The sequence below is a fragment of the Eptesicus fuscus genome, chromosome 15 (genome assembly GCF_027574615.1).
Source record: "Eptesicus fuscus isolate TK198812 chromosome 15, DD_ASM_mEF_20220401, whole genome shotgun sequence".
NCBI lineage: Eukaryota > Metazoa > Chordata > Mammalia > Chiroptera > Vespertilionidae > Eptesicus > Eptesicus fuscus.
This window is the reverse complement of record NC_072487.1, coordinates 71821399-71840808: the sequence shown is the minus strand read 5'-3', so window position 1 is coordinate 71840808 and position 19410 is coordinate 71821399. Positions and strand designations below refer to the sequence as shown.

General features: G+C 40.6%; 1 protein-coding gene across 4 annotated transcripts in view; it reads right to left on the bottom strand.

Annotated features, from left to right (window-relative positions):
* GAPVD1 (GTPase activating protein and VPS9 domains 1) overlaps nucleotides 1-9720 on the bottom strand; it is a 57362-nt gene extending 47642 nt beyond the window's left edge. For 3 of the 4 annotated variants that reach the window (XM_028130845.2, XM_008155296.2, XM_008155298.2), the window contains exon 1: nucleotides 9624-9720. The gene's annotated coding sequence lies outside the window, so the exon portion shown is untranslated. Of the gene's footprint in view, nucleotides 1-5429; nucleotides 5480-9623 lie in introns of all 4 variants that reach the window. The other variant, XM_054726906.1, reaches the window with a different exon arrangement.
* Between the last annotated feature and the right edge of the window lie 9690 nt (nucleotides 9721-19410).

The following is a 19410-nucleotide window of genomic DNA, read 5'->3' as shown; positions in this document are numbered from 1 at the left end:
TTTAAAAAGTTTGAGGACCACTGCTCTTAACTCAGATTTGGGCTCATCTCTATCATTGTATTTTACACTGTTTGCAACAAAAAGTTATCTCAACAAATCTCCAAGTTCCCTGAAGTAGGGACAGAGTCCTCTTGGTATCCCCATTACTTAGCAGAGGGACTAGCATTTAGCAGGTGCTGAATAAATGTTTCAGTTGATAAATAATTAATAAGTGACTGACTGATGAAGAGCAATGCTCCAGTTAGCTATCAACCAAGCTGCTGCTAACTCAGTTCCAAATGACTAAGAAACAGTAACTGAATTTAAGTTGAAAACATCTACTAACTTTCCAATGAACATATTTAAAATAGTTATTAATGAACCAAAAAATATTTCCTCACAATAAAGAAAAGCATATCAATGTGGTTAAAAATGGAAACAAGAGATACTTTAGTATCTTTAGCTGTTATATTTGAAACAAGAGTAAAGCGCTGTAGAAGGAAGAATGGACATAGTAACAACTGTTCTTGGCACAAATACAGGGAATTGAAAGGCAGGCTACTTGGAGGATGCAAGTCATATCAAGTCAGATAGTACTCAAATTTCAAACTAATACTACGGACTTCTTGGTATAACACCAAAACTCCAGACCCTAACAAAAGTAAATAAATAAAATCCAAACAGATGTTAATTCTATCCCCAACACACCACTGAATTTCCAGAGTTACTCAGGCTAACCACAAAAATAATAAATCCACACAAAACAAATAGCTATGAGGTAAGCCAGGTTTCACTACACAACTCAACTGAGAGAATAGCAAAACATCTGGACAGTTAGTATGCATTACTTAACAAATACTAATATATCCTCACTACTGCAATTCAAAAATCTTGAAATTTTCAAAATATTACTTGAAATAATTACTAATGGGATTGAAAATATTAAAGAAGATTAAATTTGAAAGACACTAACGTACGGTTCGCCTCTATCCCAGAATACTACATAATTATTAAGAAGGAGGTAGTGGTACATGGAAAGATGTCTAGCATGTATCATTAAGTGAAAAAAACAAACCACACAACATTATGCATGGTAAGATCCCACAGGCTAAAACACACACCGTAAAGCAAAACTACCTGGGCTCAAATCTCAGTGCTGCTGCTAACTCGGTGTGCAACCTTTGACTAGTTACCTGTCCACGCCTCAGTTTCTTCATTTGTAAATGGATATAAAATAGAACCTATTTCATAGGGCATATTCATAGAGTTGTGAGGGTTTAGTGGGTTAATATATGTAAAGCACTTAGAATCAGAAGCATTAAGTATAATTTGGGGGATGAAAGAAAAACCCAAAGCATATAGTATTTATGAGGAAGAAAAACTTTCATTTTTGCATTGTCTTTAATTGTTTTTTAAACAAAGGACACTTATTACTTTAGTAATTTAAAAAAATATATAAGAACTTGGTACTAAGCTCTTCCCCACTGAAAGATCTGCTAGTGCAATTACTTAAACACTCAAGACTATACAAATGCTCTGAAAATAATATATATAATATTTTTTAATATATGTTTATTGATTTCAGAGAGGAAGGGAGAGGGAGAGAGATAGAAACATCTATGATGAAAGAGAATCACTGATCTGCTGCCTCCTGCATGCCCCCCACTGGGGATCGATCGAGCCCACAACCTGGGCATGTGCCCTTGACTGGAGTTGAACCCAGGACCCTCTAGTCTGCACGCTGATGCTCTATCCACTGAGCCAAACCAGCTAGGGCTGAAAATAATATATTTAAGATGTGAAATTTTTCAAATGCAACCAAAATTTCTAGACATAGTTCACCAATAACAAGCTACACATGAATAAGCAAAACTGCAAAGGCATTAAAATGATATCCCTTTATTTCCCAGAGGTAATAAATGATACAAAAATATCTGCCCAACTCTGGCCAGTGTTATTCAGTGGTTAGAACGTCAGCCCGTGCATCAAAGGTTCGATTCCCAGTCAAGGACACATACTTGGGCTGCAGGTTCGTTCTCTGGCTGCAATCGAGGGAGGCAACCAATGTTGTGAGATCGATGTATCTCACATCTATGTTTCTCTCTGTCTCTGTCTGTCTGTCTGTCTGTCTGTCTCTCTCTCTCTCCCTTCCTCCCTCCCTCCTATTCTATCTAAAAAGCAATGGAAAAATATACTTGGGTGAGGATTAACAAACAAACAAAACAAAAAAAAATCTGCCCAATCCAGAAATGAGTGCGTATCAGGAAGTTTCACATTTAGATACAGTAAATGTCCATTATTTTTATTAGTCTAAAATTAAATACCACCAATCTAATTTCCTCCTGGTCAATAATCTCTAGTGACAACTCATTAAAACATATATACCAGTACATGTGGAGGTCAAGATATACCAAATAACTGAAGAAAAATCTAAAACCCTTAGAACCCTCTGCAAACTTCTGAGAGGAAGCGTCACCACCCACATGCTTTGAGGAAGCTTCGGCTACATTTTTGCTGAGCTGTAGTACTGGTAAAGCCTGTTTCAAAACACAAGAGTCCACCCTCAAAATTAAGAGAAGCATGTAAACAGCAGGCTGTCATCACATTTCCAAGAATGGTGGTTCATAAAATTTAAAATATTTGTTATCAAATTTCTTTCTTTCTTTTTTGGTTAATCCTTACTCGAGAATATTTATTCCATTGATTTTTTTTTTTTTAAGAGAGAGAATGGAAGGAAGGGGGAGAGACAGAGAGAGAGAAACATCGATGTGAGAAAGACACATCAACTGGTTGCCTCCTGCACAAGCCCCAACCTTGCTGGGAATGGAGTCTGCAACCTAGGTGTGTACCCTTGAATGGAATCGAACCCAAGACCCCTCAGTCCCACGGCCGATGCTCTAACCACTGAGCAGACCTGGCTAGGGCTATTATCAAATTTCAAACAAGATTACTACCACTGACTGTGTTAACCTAAAAGGAACTTTCTGGAACACACACAAAATATATTAGTTAAAATATTTTTATTTTATAGAGAGGAAGGGAATGAGAGAGAAAGAAAGAGATAGAGAAACATTGATGTGAGAGAGAAACATCAATTGGTTGCCTCCCGCTCATGCCCTGACTGGGGATCAAGCCTGCAACCTGGGTTTATGCCCAGACCGGGAATTGAACCCACCACCTTTTGGTACACAGGGCCAACATACTATTTAAAAAAACAAAAAAAAAAAAAAACCTCCATAGAATTATGGAATGTGCAATTTTAAGTAATTTATATAATACCTAGGAAAAAAATAACTTGGTGTTACCTATTATTATCATTACTATTATTATGATGTTTTGAAATGATGGAACAGAAACTTACTCATAGAGAGGCTTAGTAAGTCACTTTCCATCAGAATCCAAGTTAGCCCATCACAACCTTGAATAGTGAGATATTAAAAGGCATTTTGTTTTAAAGGAATCAAAGATTCCTTGGGTTTGCCCTAGCCGATCTGGCTCAGTGGATAGAGCATCGGCAGGTTCAATTCCGGTCAAGGGCATGCACCTAGGTTACAGGCTCTATCCTTGGTCCTGGACGGGGCATGTGCAGGAGGCAACCAATTGATGTGTCTCTCTCACATCGATGTTTCTCTCCCCCTCCCTCTCTCTCCCTCTCTCTTCCCTCTCCCCTCTCCCCTCTTTCTAAAAAGCAATGGAAAACTATCCTTGGGTGAGAATTAACAACAACAACAACAAAAAAGATGCCTTGGGTTCTAAAGGAGGTGGTAAAAATGAAATAAATGTTCAAAAAGAATTAATCTATTCTTTCCTAAGTTTTTCTGATACAGAAATCAGTATTTATAAACATTTTGCAAATCTTTAAGTGCTATGACTTTTAGACCTGATGCATTTTTGAGAAGTAGTCAGGATTTATAAATAATGGAAGTAAACTCAAGAGATGGGTCACAGTCCTATATTAGAAAGTGAAAGCAGTTCAAAGTGGGTTGAAAATAGATTAATTTAGCATACGTTCTAAAAACTTTCAAAATAGCCGAAACCGGTTTGGCTCAGTGGATAGAGCGTCGGCCTGCGGACTGAAAGGTCCCAGGTTCAATTCCGGTCAAGGGCATGTACCTTGGTTGCGGGCACATTCCCAGTAGGGGCCGAAACCGGTTTGGCTCAGTGGATAGAGCGTGGGTCTGAGGACTCAAGGGTCCCAGGTTCAATTCCGGTCCAGGGCATGTACCTTGGTTGTGGGCACATCCCCAGTAGGGGGTGTGCAAGAGGCAGCTGATCGATGTTTCTCTCTCATCCATGTTTCTAACTCTCTATCCCTCTCTCTTCCTCTCTGTAAAAAATCAATAAAATATATATATTTTTTTAAACTTTCAAAATACATGTATTTGCATAAAATTAAGATTGCTTGGGAAGATAATTCGACTCTGACCCTAAAATAAGGCTAATATCCCTCGACTAATTTTTTTGTCTCTAATAGAAAAAGAACAATTTAATCCTTTTAAAGACTCACAGAAAATATACTGAAAACAAATTAATAAGGAAGAAGAACTGAACACGTTTGACAACATGCCTTCCACTAGTCTGCGGCGTGGGTGTACCAGCGTTGCCTGGGAGCAAGACCAAGCAAGCACCTTCAGGACAGTCATCTTAGATTAATGAGCAGACAGACATCTTGCCTGTTTTCACGGTACAACAGTATGCTTAAAGCCTTACATGTAAAAAATGGCTTACAAAAAAGGTATACACGTTGAAGTTTCATATTCAAACTTAAAAAAAAAAAAAAAGACATTAGAGAGATCCCTAAAAAAACCTGTCATTTTTTTTTAAACATTTGCTCAACCACTCATTCATACATATTAAATAAGAGAACTTGAAGTGTCAACAGATATTCACCACTTCCTTTGACCACTGCATTGCAGAGTTCAACACATGGTTTCAGCTTAGGAACAATGAAATACTGCCCTTCTGAAAATGTTTTTACAAAGTCTGAATACATAGTAAAACATTCTGAAAAACCAGAGGTATGCATAAAGAAGGAAATTTTAATTACCTATAATTTTAAAAAACAAAAATCAAACAGCTTTGTACCTAAAGCTTCTTCTAAAAATATATACATGGTACAGAAATTAGGGGTTTCCAATTCTTTTACAAATGAAAACATTTTGATTAGGATTACTTAAAGAGCTAAACCACAAATAATTCTATGCAGACACAAGCTAGGCAGTTCAAATGTAAAAAAAATACTGAAATCCTTCTTGCCTAAGAAAACATTAACTCCAGGGAAGAAAACATGTGTGGTGAAAAACCAGAAAGTTTAAGGGGAGGAAAAAAAATTTTTTCACCATTTGAGAAAATTTTTTTCAAGTACTGGTCTTTCCTAAACAAGTAAGAAGGATTCCACCTATATCAAGCTTTTACCAAAATAATAATAATATTTAAAAATCATACTTTACCTTAGAGAATCCTAGTATAATGTAACCAACTCTTCCCAGTACACTCACTCCTAAAAAAATTTAAACATCAAATGAAATGTCTTACTATTAGGATATATCCACTTTCCCTCTTCAATTTTCTACAAATATTAGGGGTAATTTTTCCAAATAAAACTAATTTAAACTGAAGCACATTTAAAGAGTGATAAATGTTGTAGTGTGAACTGAACCAAGAATGAAGTTAATATATATTGCTGCAATTTCCAGGATGACATTATCGGCTGCATCACCCTTGTAAGGTGGTAAGCGCTGTGTGCCAGCTCATAAACTCAGTGGCGCCAGCTGAGCGAAGTGGGAAGTGATGGCATTGTGATAGTGGCCAGAAGGCACCAGAGGAGCAGGGTTTGTTTCAAAGTCAGGGATGTGGTGCCAAAGTGAGTGGAAAAGAGTGAAAGTCGTCTGAGAGCTGGAACGCCAAAAGATAACTAGCAATTATTGAATGAAAGCCATGTTGTTGCAGTTTCCCACATATTACTAGATTTAATCCTATGTGATAAGTATTTGTCACCTCCATTTTACAGATGAGAAACCAGGTTTAGAAAAGTCACATAACTTACTGCCTAATCATTCAGCTATTATGCAGCAGAGAAGGAATTCAAAACTAGATTTGTTTGCTCTCTGGTTCTTCTCCAGTACATTGACTTCAGATTCCACGTGAGCAATTTCACTGTGTGTGTGATACATTAAAAGAGACCTGAAATCACCTATGTAGCATTCCAGCCCCAAATGTTTAACACGGATCTGATCATGAAGATCAGACGAATCAAACTAAGGGGCATCTTACAAAAAAACTGGTCTGGATGCTTACTATCATAAGAGACCCAAAAGAAACTGAAAAAGTATTTTATATACAAGCAGGCAACTAAATACAAGATCCTTAATTGAATCCTGGGTCAAAAACAAAAACTGGCCTGGCCAGCATTGCTCAGTGGTTGAGCACTGACTTATGAACCAAGAGGTCACAGTTCAACTCCCAAGTCAGGGCACATGCTCGGGTTGCAGGCTCGATCTCCAGTGTGGGACATGCAGGAGGCAGGTGGTCAATGATTCTCTCTCATCTTTGATGTTTCCCCAAAACAAAGCCATGGCCTGTGTGGCTCAGTTGGGCATCGTCCTGTGCACTGAAAGTTTGCTGGTTCCGTTCCAGTCGGGCTCATGCCCAGGTTTGTGGGCTCCATCCCCAGTAGGGAGTGTGTAGGAGGCAGAGATTAATGTTCTGCTTTCACCTGGATGTTTCTCTTTCTCTCTCCCTTCCTCTCTCTAAAAATGTATTTTAAAAATCTTTTTTTAATCAATTAATTATTTTAATTAATTAATTATATTAAATAATACAGATATAAAATAAAAAAGTTCAAATTCAATCCAGCATACATACGTAATACTATTTACAAAATTTTAAAAATGGGTATGTTTTAGCCCGGCCAGCATGGCTCAGTGGTTGAGTGTCAACCTATGAAGCAGGATGTCATGGTTCAATTTCAGGTCCAGGAACATGCTGGGTTGCGGGTTTCGAGCTCCATTATTGAATGAAAGCCACGTTGTTGATGTTTCAGGAGGGGGTATACAGGATTCTCTCTCATCACTGATGTTTCAATCTCTCTCTCTCCCTCTCCCTTCCTCTCTGGCATGAAATTAATAAAAAAATATATTTAGTCCTAGCCAGTTTGGCTCAGTGGATAGAGCGTCGGCCTGCAGACCAAAGGGTCCCGGGTTCGATTCCAGTCAAAGGCATGCACCTCGATTGCAGGCTCCTCCCTGGCCCCAGCCCTGGTCAGGGCGTGTGCAGAAGGCAACCAATCAATGTGTTTCTCTCACATCAATGTTTCTCTCTGTCTTTCCCTCTCTCTTCCACTCTCTCTAAAATCAATGGAAAAATATCCTCAGGTGAGGATTAAAATGTATACATACATATATGTACATATGTATGTGAAATGGATATGTTTGATTCCTAGAAATAAAAAACCTAGCATTATAAATTAACTTATTCATTTACTGACTCAGCAAATATTTACTGAGTACGTATTATGTGCCAGCCACTATTCCAGCTCAGTGGTGAAGACAAAGTTCCTATTCTCACAGAGCTGACATTTGAATGGGGAGACAAAGACTAAAATACTAAATAGATATACAAATTATATGTTACCAGATAGAGAGATGCTATAAATAAAATGTAGGGACAGGAGACAAAGAATGACAAGAGGACAGTGTAAGGACACAGAAAGCACCAGGCAAAACCTCCCAAGGCAGTGATTTGTAATATGGCGTGTTCAACATAAACTATTCCAGAACCAACATTTGCTTCATAAAATACTCTTCCTCATCTTTCCATACCACGCCACTCCCCCTGGATTTTTTCCAGAAAAAGTTTGCTGCAGTGGTTTTCCATCATGGCTATTACTTGGGGGGTGGGGGAAGGTCTCACACCAGATGTTGACAGGTGCTTTACAAACAGGTGCACATTTCAAGTCACACATATTGTGAAAAAAAATGTTTAGTGACATGTCAGGGAGAAGTCTGATGCCAAAATGAAGAAGAACTGCAAAAATGTTAAATGGAATTTCAAAATAAATGACTTACCAACTCTCCAATTCTAAATTCTGCACATTTACTTTCTATCAAATATAAAAAGAAGGTAATAGCAATAGGAAAATATATCTGAAGAGAGATCATGAGGCTTTTCACTTAAGGACACAATTCTTTAAAAAGCCACACTATTCATATGATTTAAAGGAAACCAGCACACACTAAAACTTCCTATCACAGGCTTACACAAGAGCTTGGAGAACTTCATCACTTGGAACTAGGAGATGCAATAATACGAACATTTCAAAGCCAAAGCATTCAATACCCTTTCTTCCTCAGATTATTCTGCTGATTCCCCAGAACCCTGAATGAAATATCTGTGGTCTATTCTATCTTTCAAAACTATTACTCTGGTCTCAGCCAACCAAGTCTTTTCTTTTACTTCCCTCATTACAAAATTCCCTCTTTCACCTACATTTATCATCCTATCTGCTTGTCTTCTTTCTCATTCAATGATTCAAATATTCTTCCAGGCAGATTTATATATCCCAAAAAATGTATTTCTATTTCAGGAATACATATAAACCCTGATATAGTAATATATGTGCAGTTTTATCATCACATAAAATAACAAGATCTAACAGTGAGTCTAGCAATACCATAAATTTGAAGAAATTATAAGCATAAGTGATATTTTGAGATATCTGCAACATTTGTAAGCTTTATACAATAATATCTATAATTTTTATTGTGACAAAAGCCCAGACATTGTTAATTCTACTGTGGTTTATTACCTACATTCATAATTGCAGGAAATAATAAATTACAGTTATCCTCATTCTAGCTCAAGGACCCTCCCTCACCTCCTCCCCCCACCCCACCCCAGACCCCCGTCAGTTCTAGTCACCAACCAACCAGTGAATCTCAGGTTAAAAAGCCTTTCTAGCTCAAATCTTTGCTCAAACTGATTTTTGTCACCAATTTAAAAATAAAAACACTGAAATCTCCTTTGACCTAGCTCTAATCTGAACAAATCATCACACTTCCCTGTTTTTATGCAGACTTATTCACAGAGCCCTGTTTATTTCTACGGTTTGCCTCGCCAGCGCACCCATTTGAATTCTGCCAGTCAGTAAAAGGTGAAATTGAAGGAAAGGAGATGAAAGCAACCGACAGCCCCTCACTCCCATACCTCCAACAGCAAATGGAAAGATACCTAGTATAGTGTGTGTTTTTGGCAATTGGGCTGCCCGCCAGATGGGTGAGTCCCGCTTGTCAAGAGTCCCCGAAGCACGACGTCTTCACCAGCGGCACTCAGAAGACATTCCATCTCACTCTCGCCTCCCATACCCGGTTCCCTACCTGCTCCGCCTCGCATCCCATCCCCCACGCGACCCTCCCCTCCCCGCCCCAGCCCGCCCTGGCCCCGGCACGCCGCAGCACCTCTCCCCTCGGCCTAACAGTGACTCTCCCCACCCCCACTTCCCTTGACACTGGAGGGAAGGGCCCAGGGGTCAGCTGAACCCCTCGGCCCGGCCGTCAGGCGCAGGCTGCGGCCCAAGGCCGGAGCAGCCCGGTCACTAGACAGGGAGTCGTGCACTCGGCGCGGGTTAACTGAGGACGGACACTCACCAAGAGGATCATGCGAAGAAAGGAACCGAGGTCTCCGCCCGATCGCCACCCGGCCTCGGAGCAGTCACCCTCTCCGCGAACTGCCACCGCCGCCGCCGTCGCCGCCACTCGCTAGCAGGCTTCCCTGCGTCCTGCGGTGGCGCTGCCGCCAGGCCATCGCGCGTGCGCGGAGCCGCGGGGACCCCTGGGACTGGTAGTTCCCGCGGGCGGCCAGCGGCGCCCCTTCCGCTCTAGCCTGCCCAGTCGGCTACCTGGACAACCGCGGTGCGGCCAAACGCCTTCCGGGAAATTTGTTCTTCACCCAACACGGGCTCTCGCTTCCGCTTACGGTACTGCTGAGAAATCCGCAAGTATTAGCGAAAAGTGAAACAATTCAGAGCGCAACCGTCACTTGCCTGGGACACACCATTCCAAACACAAACTCCCTCCCCCTTTAGTAGTATCTGGACTTTTAAACCTTATTTCTCACTCCTCGTTTTATCAAATTTTACTTATTGTAGACTTGACCATACAGTTGTTAAGTTGATTGACAATTTATCTATTTAATATTTTTTTGTTTATTTACAAAAACAATTCAGATATTCAATTGAACTGATCATAGAAACCTGAGAGTTGAAGACACCTTAAAGGTCTTTGGTCCATCTCCCGCCCGGGCAGGAATTCTCTCTCTTCCACATTCCAGCCAGACGGTCACCCAATTTCTATTTCCACAGTTCAAATGTCAGGGAATTCACTGCCTTTAAGTCAGGCAGCCCGCCCCATTGTCGGACAGCTCTAAGGGTTAGAACGTTCTGCCACCTGCTGAACTGAAATCATCAGCTTACCTTGTACTGCCTCCCACTGCTAGTAGTTATGCTGCTTGGAGCAATATAGAATGTTTCCCACTTGACAGCCTTTCAAAAAGTTGAAAGCAATGATTATATCTCCCAACACTCTGAGTCTCCAGGCAAAAAATAAAGTAATTATCATTTTTCGAACTATTTCAAATGTGAATAAGCTCCCAGACTACTTTCCATTTAGTCATTCTCCTTGACGTATTACCTTTAAAAACTGTCAAAATTTGCTTCATATTTATTGCCTTATTTTTTTTTACCACAATAGCTGGTCAGGTATTATTGTTCTCATAATGCCATTAATCTGATTCAAGAATTCAATTTGAACAAAGAGTATTTACCAGCTATTATAAAGCATTGCTCAAAGCACCACGGGAATGAAAAAAAGCAACAGGACACAGTTTGCACTCCAAGGTCAAAGGATAGCTCACGCAGGTTAAGGATAGTAATAGTAAACTAAGGTAAAAAGTGCTGAGATTCCAGCAAAGGCTTCATTAAGTTGAGAGGCCATGATCCTAGAAGGAAGTGACACTGGATGGTGGGATTTCAAGAAGGAAAAGGGGAAAAAAAATAAAAGAAGGGCCGAAACCGGTTTGGCTCAGTGGATGGAGCGTCGGCCTGCGGACTGAAAGGTCCCGGGTTCGGTTCCGGTCAAGGGCATGTACATTGGTTGCGGGCACATCCCCGGTGGCGGGTGTGCAGGAGGCGGCTGGTTGATGTTTCTCTCTCATCGATGTTTCTAGCTCTCTATCCCTCTCCCTTCCTCTCTGTAAAAAATCAATAAAATATATATTTAAAAATAAAAAAATAAAAAAAAAATAAAAGAAGGAAAAGGGCACGTGAGGATTGTGAAGAAAGAACCCAGCCTAAGCAAAATGCGCAAATGAACATGTTCACAGTTTGCTCTCAATACTGAATACTCTAAATGGGCTGGAGCACACTGGCCAGGGAGGAAAAGAAAGGACCCCAAAAGTGGCAAAAACTTTCTGGGGTCCTGAAGAATCTGCACTGGGAGTGGTAAGTAAAAAGAGCACTGGGATGGTCATTTAATTGTTCTGAGCCCTATGCTGTCATCTACAAATGAAGAACTTGATCAGCAGTTTTCAATTTTTGTTGTTGTTTTTGTGTCTTTTTTTTGCATCCAGAACACCTAAGTAATACATGCCCAGACATCAAACAATGGGTCACTACAACAGTAATTCTTATGGAATATGAGTATGTATTATTATTCCCAACACCTTTTCCACTTGAGAAAAAGAACTCAAGGTTAAAAGAGACTCAAAATCAATAAATAATACTCACTGAGGATAGAGAATCCCATCTTTTTTTTATATATATTTTATTGATTTTTTTTTTTTTTTTTTTTTTTACAGAGAGGAAGGGAGAGAGATAGAGAGTTAGAAACATCCATGACTGAGAAACATCGATCAGCTGCCTCTTGCACACCCCCTACTGGGGATGTGCCTGCAACCAAGGTACATGCCCTTGACCGGAATCGAACCTGGGACCTTTCAGTCCGCAGGCTGACACTCTATCCACTGAGCCAAACCGGTTTCGGCGAGAATCCCATCTTTTAAAAAAATTATTTCCGGCAATAACTTTTTAAAAGAAATACTTTAATGTGTTTGTTTTTTTTTAATTGATTTCAGAGAGAGGAAGGGAGAGGGAGAGATAGAAACATCAATGTTGAGAGAGAATCATTGATCGGCTGCCTCCTGCACACCCCCTACTAGGGATTGAGCCTGCAACCCAGGTATGTGCTCTGACTAGGAATCAAACCAGCAACCCTTCCATGCACGGGACAGTGCTCCACCAACTGAGCCTTACAGGCAAGGGCTATATGTTATTTTTTAATGGGAAAAAGTTTTCTAAAGCTCTAGAGTCTATAAAAAAAAAACAATCCAGGAAGACATATGTGGAAGCAGAAGTATTCCCTCATATTTTTTTGCACTTTGGAATAACCCAATTGAAAAGTAAAGGACAAGACTCCAGTTACACATTCGAGTCTTCTGGGCCCTTGGTTGTCCTGTACTGGCCCCAACTGGCAGGCTCAGAAATAGTAGTTAGTACTCAGAGGTCACTTTACTATAAAGCTGATGGAGCTTATAATTTAGGGCCCCTCACTTGTTTGGGGACCCTTTCAAGGTCAGAGGACTATATTCATGTAGTCATACAGTTTTATAACATTTGCCAATGAATTTTAATTTTTGGCTATGCTGAGGACAACTTGAGAATACTGAAAATGAAAATGAGGAAAGTGGTTCCTGTAGAACAGGGTCATAAATCATGCAACTCACACTTCAGCCCATTGAAATCTATTATAAACCTTACTTTTCTACCAGTACCAGTGATGTCCAGATTGATAGGAGCTGTCACCATATAACTTTGGTGCATTACCTGTATTTTAATTTAACCCATGATTAATTATAATGTTTAATGAAATTGTATCTTACATATTTTTCACTGACAATGTTTTTCTTTTGTTGTTGTTGTTCTTTTGTATTAATTTTAAAGTTCTTAACGTTTTTCAAACTTGGTAAGTTCCTGATAAAGAGATTTTTTTAATAATAAGAAAATGTAGACCAAAAAGTAACATACAATTTACTCTGAAAAACATAGATATTATGGAAGAATTGATTTAGGGTCGTAAACACACAATATAATATGCAGATAATGTACTGAAGAATTGTATACCAGGCTGGGTCCCGGGCCCGGGTGAGGCCATGCGCCCCTGGGTCTGGGAGAGGCCACGCACCCCTGGGTCCGGGTGAGGCCATGCGCCCCTGGGTCTGGGTGAAGCTGGGTCCCGGGTCCGGGTGAGGCCACGCGTCCCTGGGTCCGGGTGAAGCCGTGCCCCTGGGTCCGGCCGAGACCAAACCAGAGGGAGTCGGACCTGCATTACCACCATTTGTCCACCATCCAGAGCTGAAGGGTCAGTGCCGACATGTACACATAAGGAACTGGTGGACATTGAAATTGGGTCTCAAAAGAACTGTTGGTCCAGAAAGAAACTCACTACAGACTGATTCATTTGCCTGTCAGCATAACTATTATTGCTCGTCTCACATTCAGTTCTTATAAGTATATTTCTAGTGACACGATCTCACTCATCTAGGGGAAATGATGAACAACATAGACTGATGAACAAGAACAGAACCAGAAACAAGGAGGCATCGATCGGACTATCGGGCCTTAGAGGGAGGGGAGGGGGGAGAGATCAACCAAAGGACTTGTGTGCATGCATACGAGCCTAACCAATGGTTAAGGACAACAGGGGGGTGGGGGCATCCGTGGGGAGGGGTGTGGGATGGGAATGGGGGGATGAGGACAAATATGCGACACCTTAATCAATAAAGAAATTAAAAAAAAAAAGAATTGTATACCTAAAACCTGTATAATTTTTTTTCAATCAAGTCAAAAAGAGAAAAACATAGATATCAACAATTTTAATGGCTATATGTTTTATCATACTGATATATCATGATTATAATTTTTTAAGACGGACATTATTTATTTATTTATTAAATGGTAGATTGGGCACCCCTTTTTTAAAAATATATTTTTATTGATTTCAGAGAGGAAGGGAAAGGGAGAGATAGAAACATGGATGAAAGAGAATCATTGACCTGCTGCCTCCTGCACGCCCTCTACTGGGTATTGAGCCCGCAACCCTGGCATGTGCCCTTGATTGGAATCGAACCCAGGACCCTTCAGTCTGCAGGCCAACACTCTATCTACTGAACCAAACCAGCTAAGGCAAAATTATTTATTTCTGATAAGTTTTTAAATGCTAAATTCATGAAAACTTTTAAAATTGATTTTTAGAGAGAGGGAGAGAGACATCAATGTGAGAAACACACACTCACATTGTATATGAATTAAACATCTCTAGAAAGCTATACAAGCAAGTATTGACAGTGGTTACCTTTGTCAGTGTACAAAAACAGGGCTAGGGAATGGGTGGCAGGCAGATTTATTTTCATTGCATATTGTACTCTTTGAATTTTATACCATGTGCATATATTTCCTATTTTTAAAATATAGAGATTTAAGATATATAGATATACATAGCAAGTATTATTACTCAAATTCCATATAGTTCTTTATACTTAAGATTATTTTACTTCAAAAGAAATTTATGTATAAAGTTAAAATGCTTTACAATTAATCAAATACCTTAAACATAACAACCATCTTGTGAGGAGGCAGAATTATATCCATTGTGCAGATTAGTAAATAGTATGAGAGATTAAGTGACTGGAGCTCATAGTTTTATGCTTCTAAACTCTATGGTCTTTCCTCTCTATCACATTTTCTGACATAGCATATCCTCTTCCACCCTGCCACCCCCCAAAAAATATCTATATCTATGTCTATGTCTATGTCTATGTCTATATCTATGTCTATGTCTATATCTATATCTATGTCTATGTCTATGTCTATGTCTATCTATATCTATATCTATATCTATATCTATATCTATATCTATATATATGTCTATAAAAAGCCAGCGACCGGAATGCAGGAACAACTGGAATGACCAGTCGCTATGACACCCACTGCGGCTGGCCAACCCGCCTGATCAGGGGTGGGGCCAGCCTGCCAACCACCTGCAGCCTCTCCCCCTGGCCAGCCCAGCCCCAATCTGCCCCCATTGAGGCGGGCTGGCTGGACCCCACCCGTGCACGACTTTGTGCACCACACCTCTAGTATATATATGAACTGTGTGTAAGGTGTGTGTGTGTGTGTGTGTGTGTGTATAACAAAAAATGCATTGTTTACTTTTCATTTGTGTGTGTGTAGGGGAAGGGAGGTGAAGGTTATCTATTAATTAAAAATTATCTTTTAATTATTGCATAGCATATTACACTTTCAAAAGAAAAAAAAATGACATGATTTTTCCCTAGTACTGCTCCCAGCTCAGGTGTAGGGGGATACTTTTGTTTTACTTCAGTGTTGTTTAATGAAGGTTGAGAAATTATTCTCAGTCTTTTAATAAAAGACATTTATGTGGCCAATTAAGAGAGTAATTAGATGCAGCAGCATTTCCAAAAATCTTTGTCAAATTCAACTTATCACCAAAGTTGTTATTTCTCATTGAAAGAACTCTTTAAAATTGGCTCTTAAGAGGCAGAGTTTTTACATTTTTAAATTACAGTTTACTTTCAATATTGTTTTGTATTAGTTTCAGGTGTACAGTTAGATAATCATATACTTTACAAAGTGTTCCCTCCCCCCCCCAATATTTCCAGTAAGGAGGTGGTGTTCGTGAAGAGCTTCTGAAATTTCTTCTCAGTGTACATTTACATGATTGTATATTATCACTATTCTACAACTTTCCAAGTACTTTTTCATTTGATCCTTGCAACAAGCCACTAAGACAGGCAGGACAGAAATCCCTGAAATTCAATTGGTGAAGAAACTGAGGCTCTGGAAGGTTGTTTTTCCCCCCAAGTTAATGTGCCCTACCTCTTAAGTTGAATATTCTCTCCACAGAAGCATGTGAAGCCCTGACTGGTTTGGCTCAGTGGATAGAGTGTCAGCCTGCGGGCTGAAGGGTCCCAGGTTCGATTCCAGTCAAGGGCATGTACCTTGGTTGTGGGCACATCCCCAGTGGGGGGTGTGCAGGAGGCAGCTGATTGATGTTTCTCTCTCATATCAATGTTTCTAACTCTCTCTCCCTCTCCCTTCCTCTCTGTAAAAAATCAATAAAATATATTTTTTAAAAAGCATGTGAAAAATCCTCAATTATCAGGGTCTAAACATTCAACTTATCAATTATTTAGGACTTTTCCTTTACCTCTCTGCCTTCATTCCCTTTCAGAAAGGAAGATTTAGAAGTGAAATGACATCCAATCCTAATCAGTCCTAATTGCTTAGCTTTCTGAGATCAGATGGGAAATGGAAATTTATTTTCTTACCTCTGGGAACACAAGTGAAGCAACGTGGTTTAAATTACTGGATAAACTCTACATTTGTCTCTGACCCCTTATTAAAATGTTTGCAAACTATATAACTACTCTATATCCTAAAACAAAATCTTACAAACCCGAAGCTCAGGATGACAACCTAGACTACAGAAATTAAACATCAAACTGTCAGTCTCAAATTCTGGCTCCATTATCTTCTCAGCTGTGTGATTTTCTGGGAAAATGTCTTTACCTCTTGAAGCTTCAGATTCTTTAGCTCTAAAGTAGGGGTTAAAAATGTTTTTATAAGAATTAAAACAAAATATACATAAAGCAAATAGCTTAGTGTCTAGCACTTACTAAAATATTGATAAATTGGCACTGATAACTATTATCAGCATTTAACATTTAGCAAACTAGATTTACCTGTACATTTCCCTATTCAATCCACATATGACCACACTTTGGAATATAACATATACCTAATTTATTGGCTTTAAAAAGATATTACAACCACCAATATGCTCAATTCCCCTCAGAAGTTAGCCAGGTATCACTTTTCTAAATCTTAGAGAGAGTTGCAAAAGGTTACTCCATCAATCAAAGGTGAAGCTGAAATTGAAATCTTTGTTTTTAATAGAAGTGAACTGTGATATACAGGGTTTGGTAAAAGTATGTTTACAGTTGTGAGTACGAGAATGTTTATTCTTATATTATTATTTATTATTCTATTATTTTCTGTACAAAGAACTGTAAACCTACTTTTGCCCCACCCTGTATACAGGAAATTTGCTCAAATTGATATGAAGCTGTAATGTGGCTAGAGATTTCTTTTTTATTGAGATTTTTTTTATTATTAGAGGGAGAGGAAGTGGAAGGGAGAAAGAGAAAACATTGATACATGGAATGATCAATTGCTTGTTTCCATACTTGCCCTGACTGGGGATGGAATGCAAAAACCTGAGTATGTGCCCTGACTGGGAATAGAAACAGCAGCCTTTTAGTGTACAGGTCGACACTCCAACCAACTGAGCCACTGGGCCGGTGCTGAATGGTGATTTCTATCTTGATACTAGACTGATGCAACCTAAGGAAGGGTCCGTGTTACTGTTGTATTACAAGCCCTGTTCAAAGACATGGCTGATGCAACTTTAATAGTAAGAATGAAGTCTGAGTCACCAGTATAACCTTTGAAGAGCATAGAGGAAAATTCCTGAGTACTGACTCCTACACTCAGCATCTTAGTGAACTGTGTGTAAGATGTTTCAATGCTATGTGGACACAGTACTGTCCATACCCATGAATCTCAAAAATACATTTAGTGGGGAATGTATTCACTAATTTTAAAAAATTGCTAAGAGCACTGGCTATGGTGTCATGCTGATTTGGATCCTAATCCCATCCCCTCATAGACACAGCCATAGTGTGGTGATTACCAACAGGGAAAGGGGGGTGGGAGAGGTACAAGAGGGTAAAGGGATGAGGGTAATAAATGGCGATGGAAGGAACTTGACAGGGTAGTGAACACAATATGCTGATGATGTATTATAGAATTGTACACCTGGAACCTACATAATGTTATTAACCAATGTCACCCCAATAAATTCAATAAAAAAGGGGGGAAATCCTAACTCCATCCCTCACCAGCTCTATGACTTTTAAGCTAGTTAATCTCTTTCTGTCTCAATGTTCTCACCTAGAAAATGGGAAATGCCAAATGCTGAACTGTAAAGACTGAATGACACGGGGATTGGTACATAGTAAACCTCAAGTAAATAGTACCCTATATCATTTTCTGCTGCAGAATGCTATACAAGATTAAGGCACCATGGAGAAGTCTTTGTGGCCCTAGCTGGTTTGACTCATTGGATAGAGCTTGATCCTGCGGACTGAAGAGTCCCAGGTTCTATTGGGGTCAAGGGCACATGGCCGGGTTGTGGGCCCGACCCCCAGTAGGGGGCGTGTAGCAGACAGCCGATCAATGATTCTCTCTCATTGATGTTTCTCTCTCTCTCTTCCTCTCCTTCCTCTCTGAAATAAGTAAAAAATATTTCAAAAAAAGAAGTCTTTATGTACCAAAAGCACAATCAGACAAAAAGAGTGAAGGTAGAAAGCTATCTATAATAAAGGATAAGGAAGGTCTTGTGAGCCACAAAGGGAAACGATGGACGGGGAAGGGGAAAGAGAGGGGTATGAAAAATGACGCTTGTGGGAGGGATGGCATCAGAAGCTCTTCGGGGAGCGGGTGGTCACAGTGGGGAGGGGATTCGGGGATAGGAGATAACTCCTTTGGCCCGGCCTGTCCTGTGACTTACCCTGGGGCAGGGCAATGTGGAGAGGCCTGGTTTAGACAAAGATAGCTGCAGGGGAAGCAGGGGCGACATATTGACTAGGAGGAGCCACGATTCGGGCCGGGCGATGAGCAGGTCCCGGCTCGAGGGCCGCCGGCCGGTGAGCAGCAAGAGGCTCGTACACCCCTAGTACAAGTACCGGTAGTGGCTGTAAAGCGCAGAGAAATTCGTTTTCGGGTGATCACAGCACCTACGCTGAGACCTTGCTGCATGGGACAGGATGGAGGCCGGGAAGAGAAAGAGCCGCTTCCTGCTTCGGGAAGAGGGACAGAGGAGAGGCAGGCGGGCTTCGGAAAAGCAGAGGACTGAAGCCCCCACTGTCTCGGGGGAAATCAGGCCCCAGGCCGGCTCCGGCCCCCGCGGGCCCAGCGTGGAGGCGGGACCGCAGCGGTGACCGGTAGAAACGGCCTCCGGGTGAGAGGTCGCCACGAGGAACGGACAGCGGCTGAACCAATGGGCCCAGATCACGGGAGCGGATGTTGACTCCCATTGGTGGTGGTTGGGCGTGATCAGCAGCCAATGAGTCCGCCCTGGGGGCGTAGCGGTGACGTCAGTTGCGTAGGAAGCTGCTTCGAATCGGTGGCGGCCAGCTTGATGGCCTGGACCAATCAGCGGGCTCCAACTAGCAGAGCCTTGACCAATCGGCGGCCTCCACGACGGGGCTGGGGGGAGGGTATATAAACGGAGTCGGGGG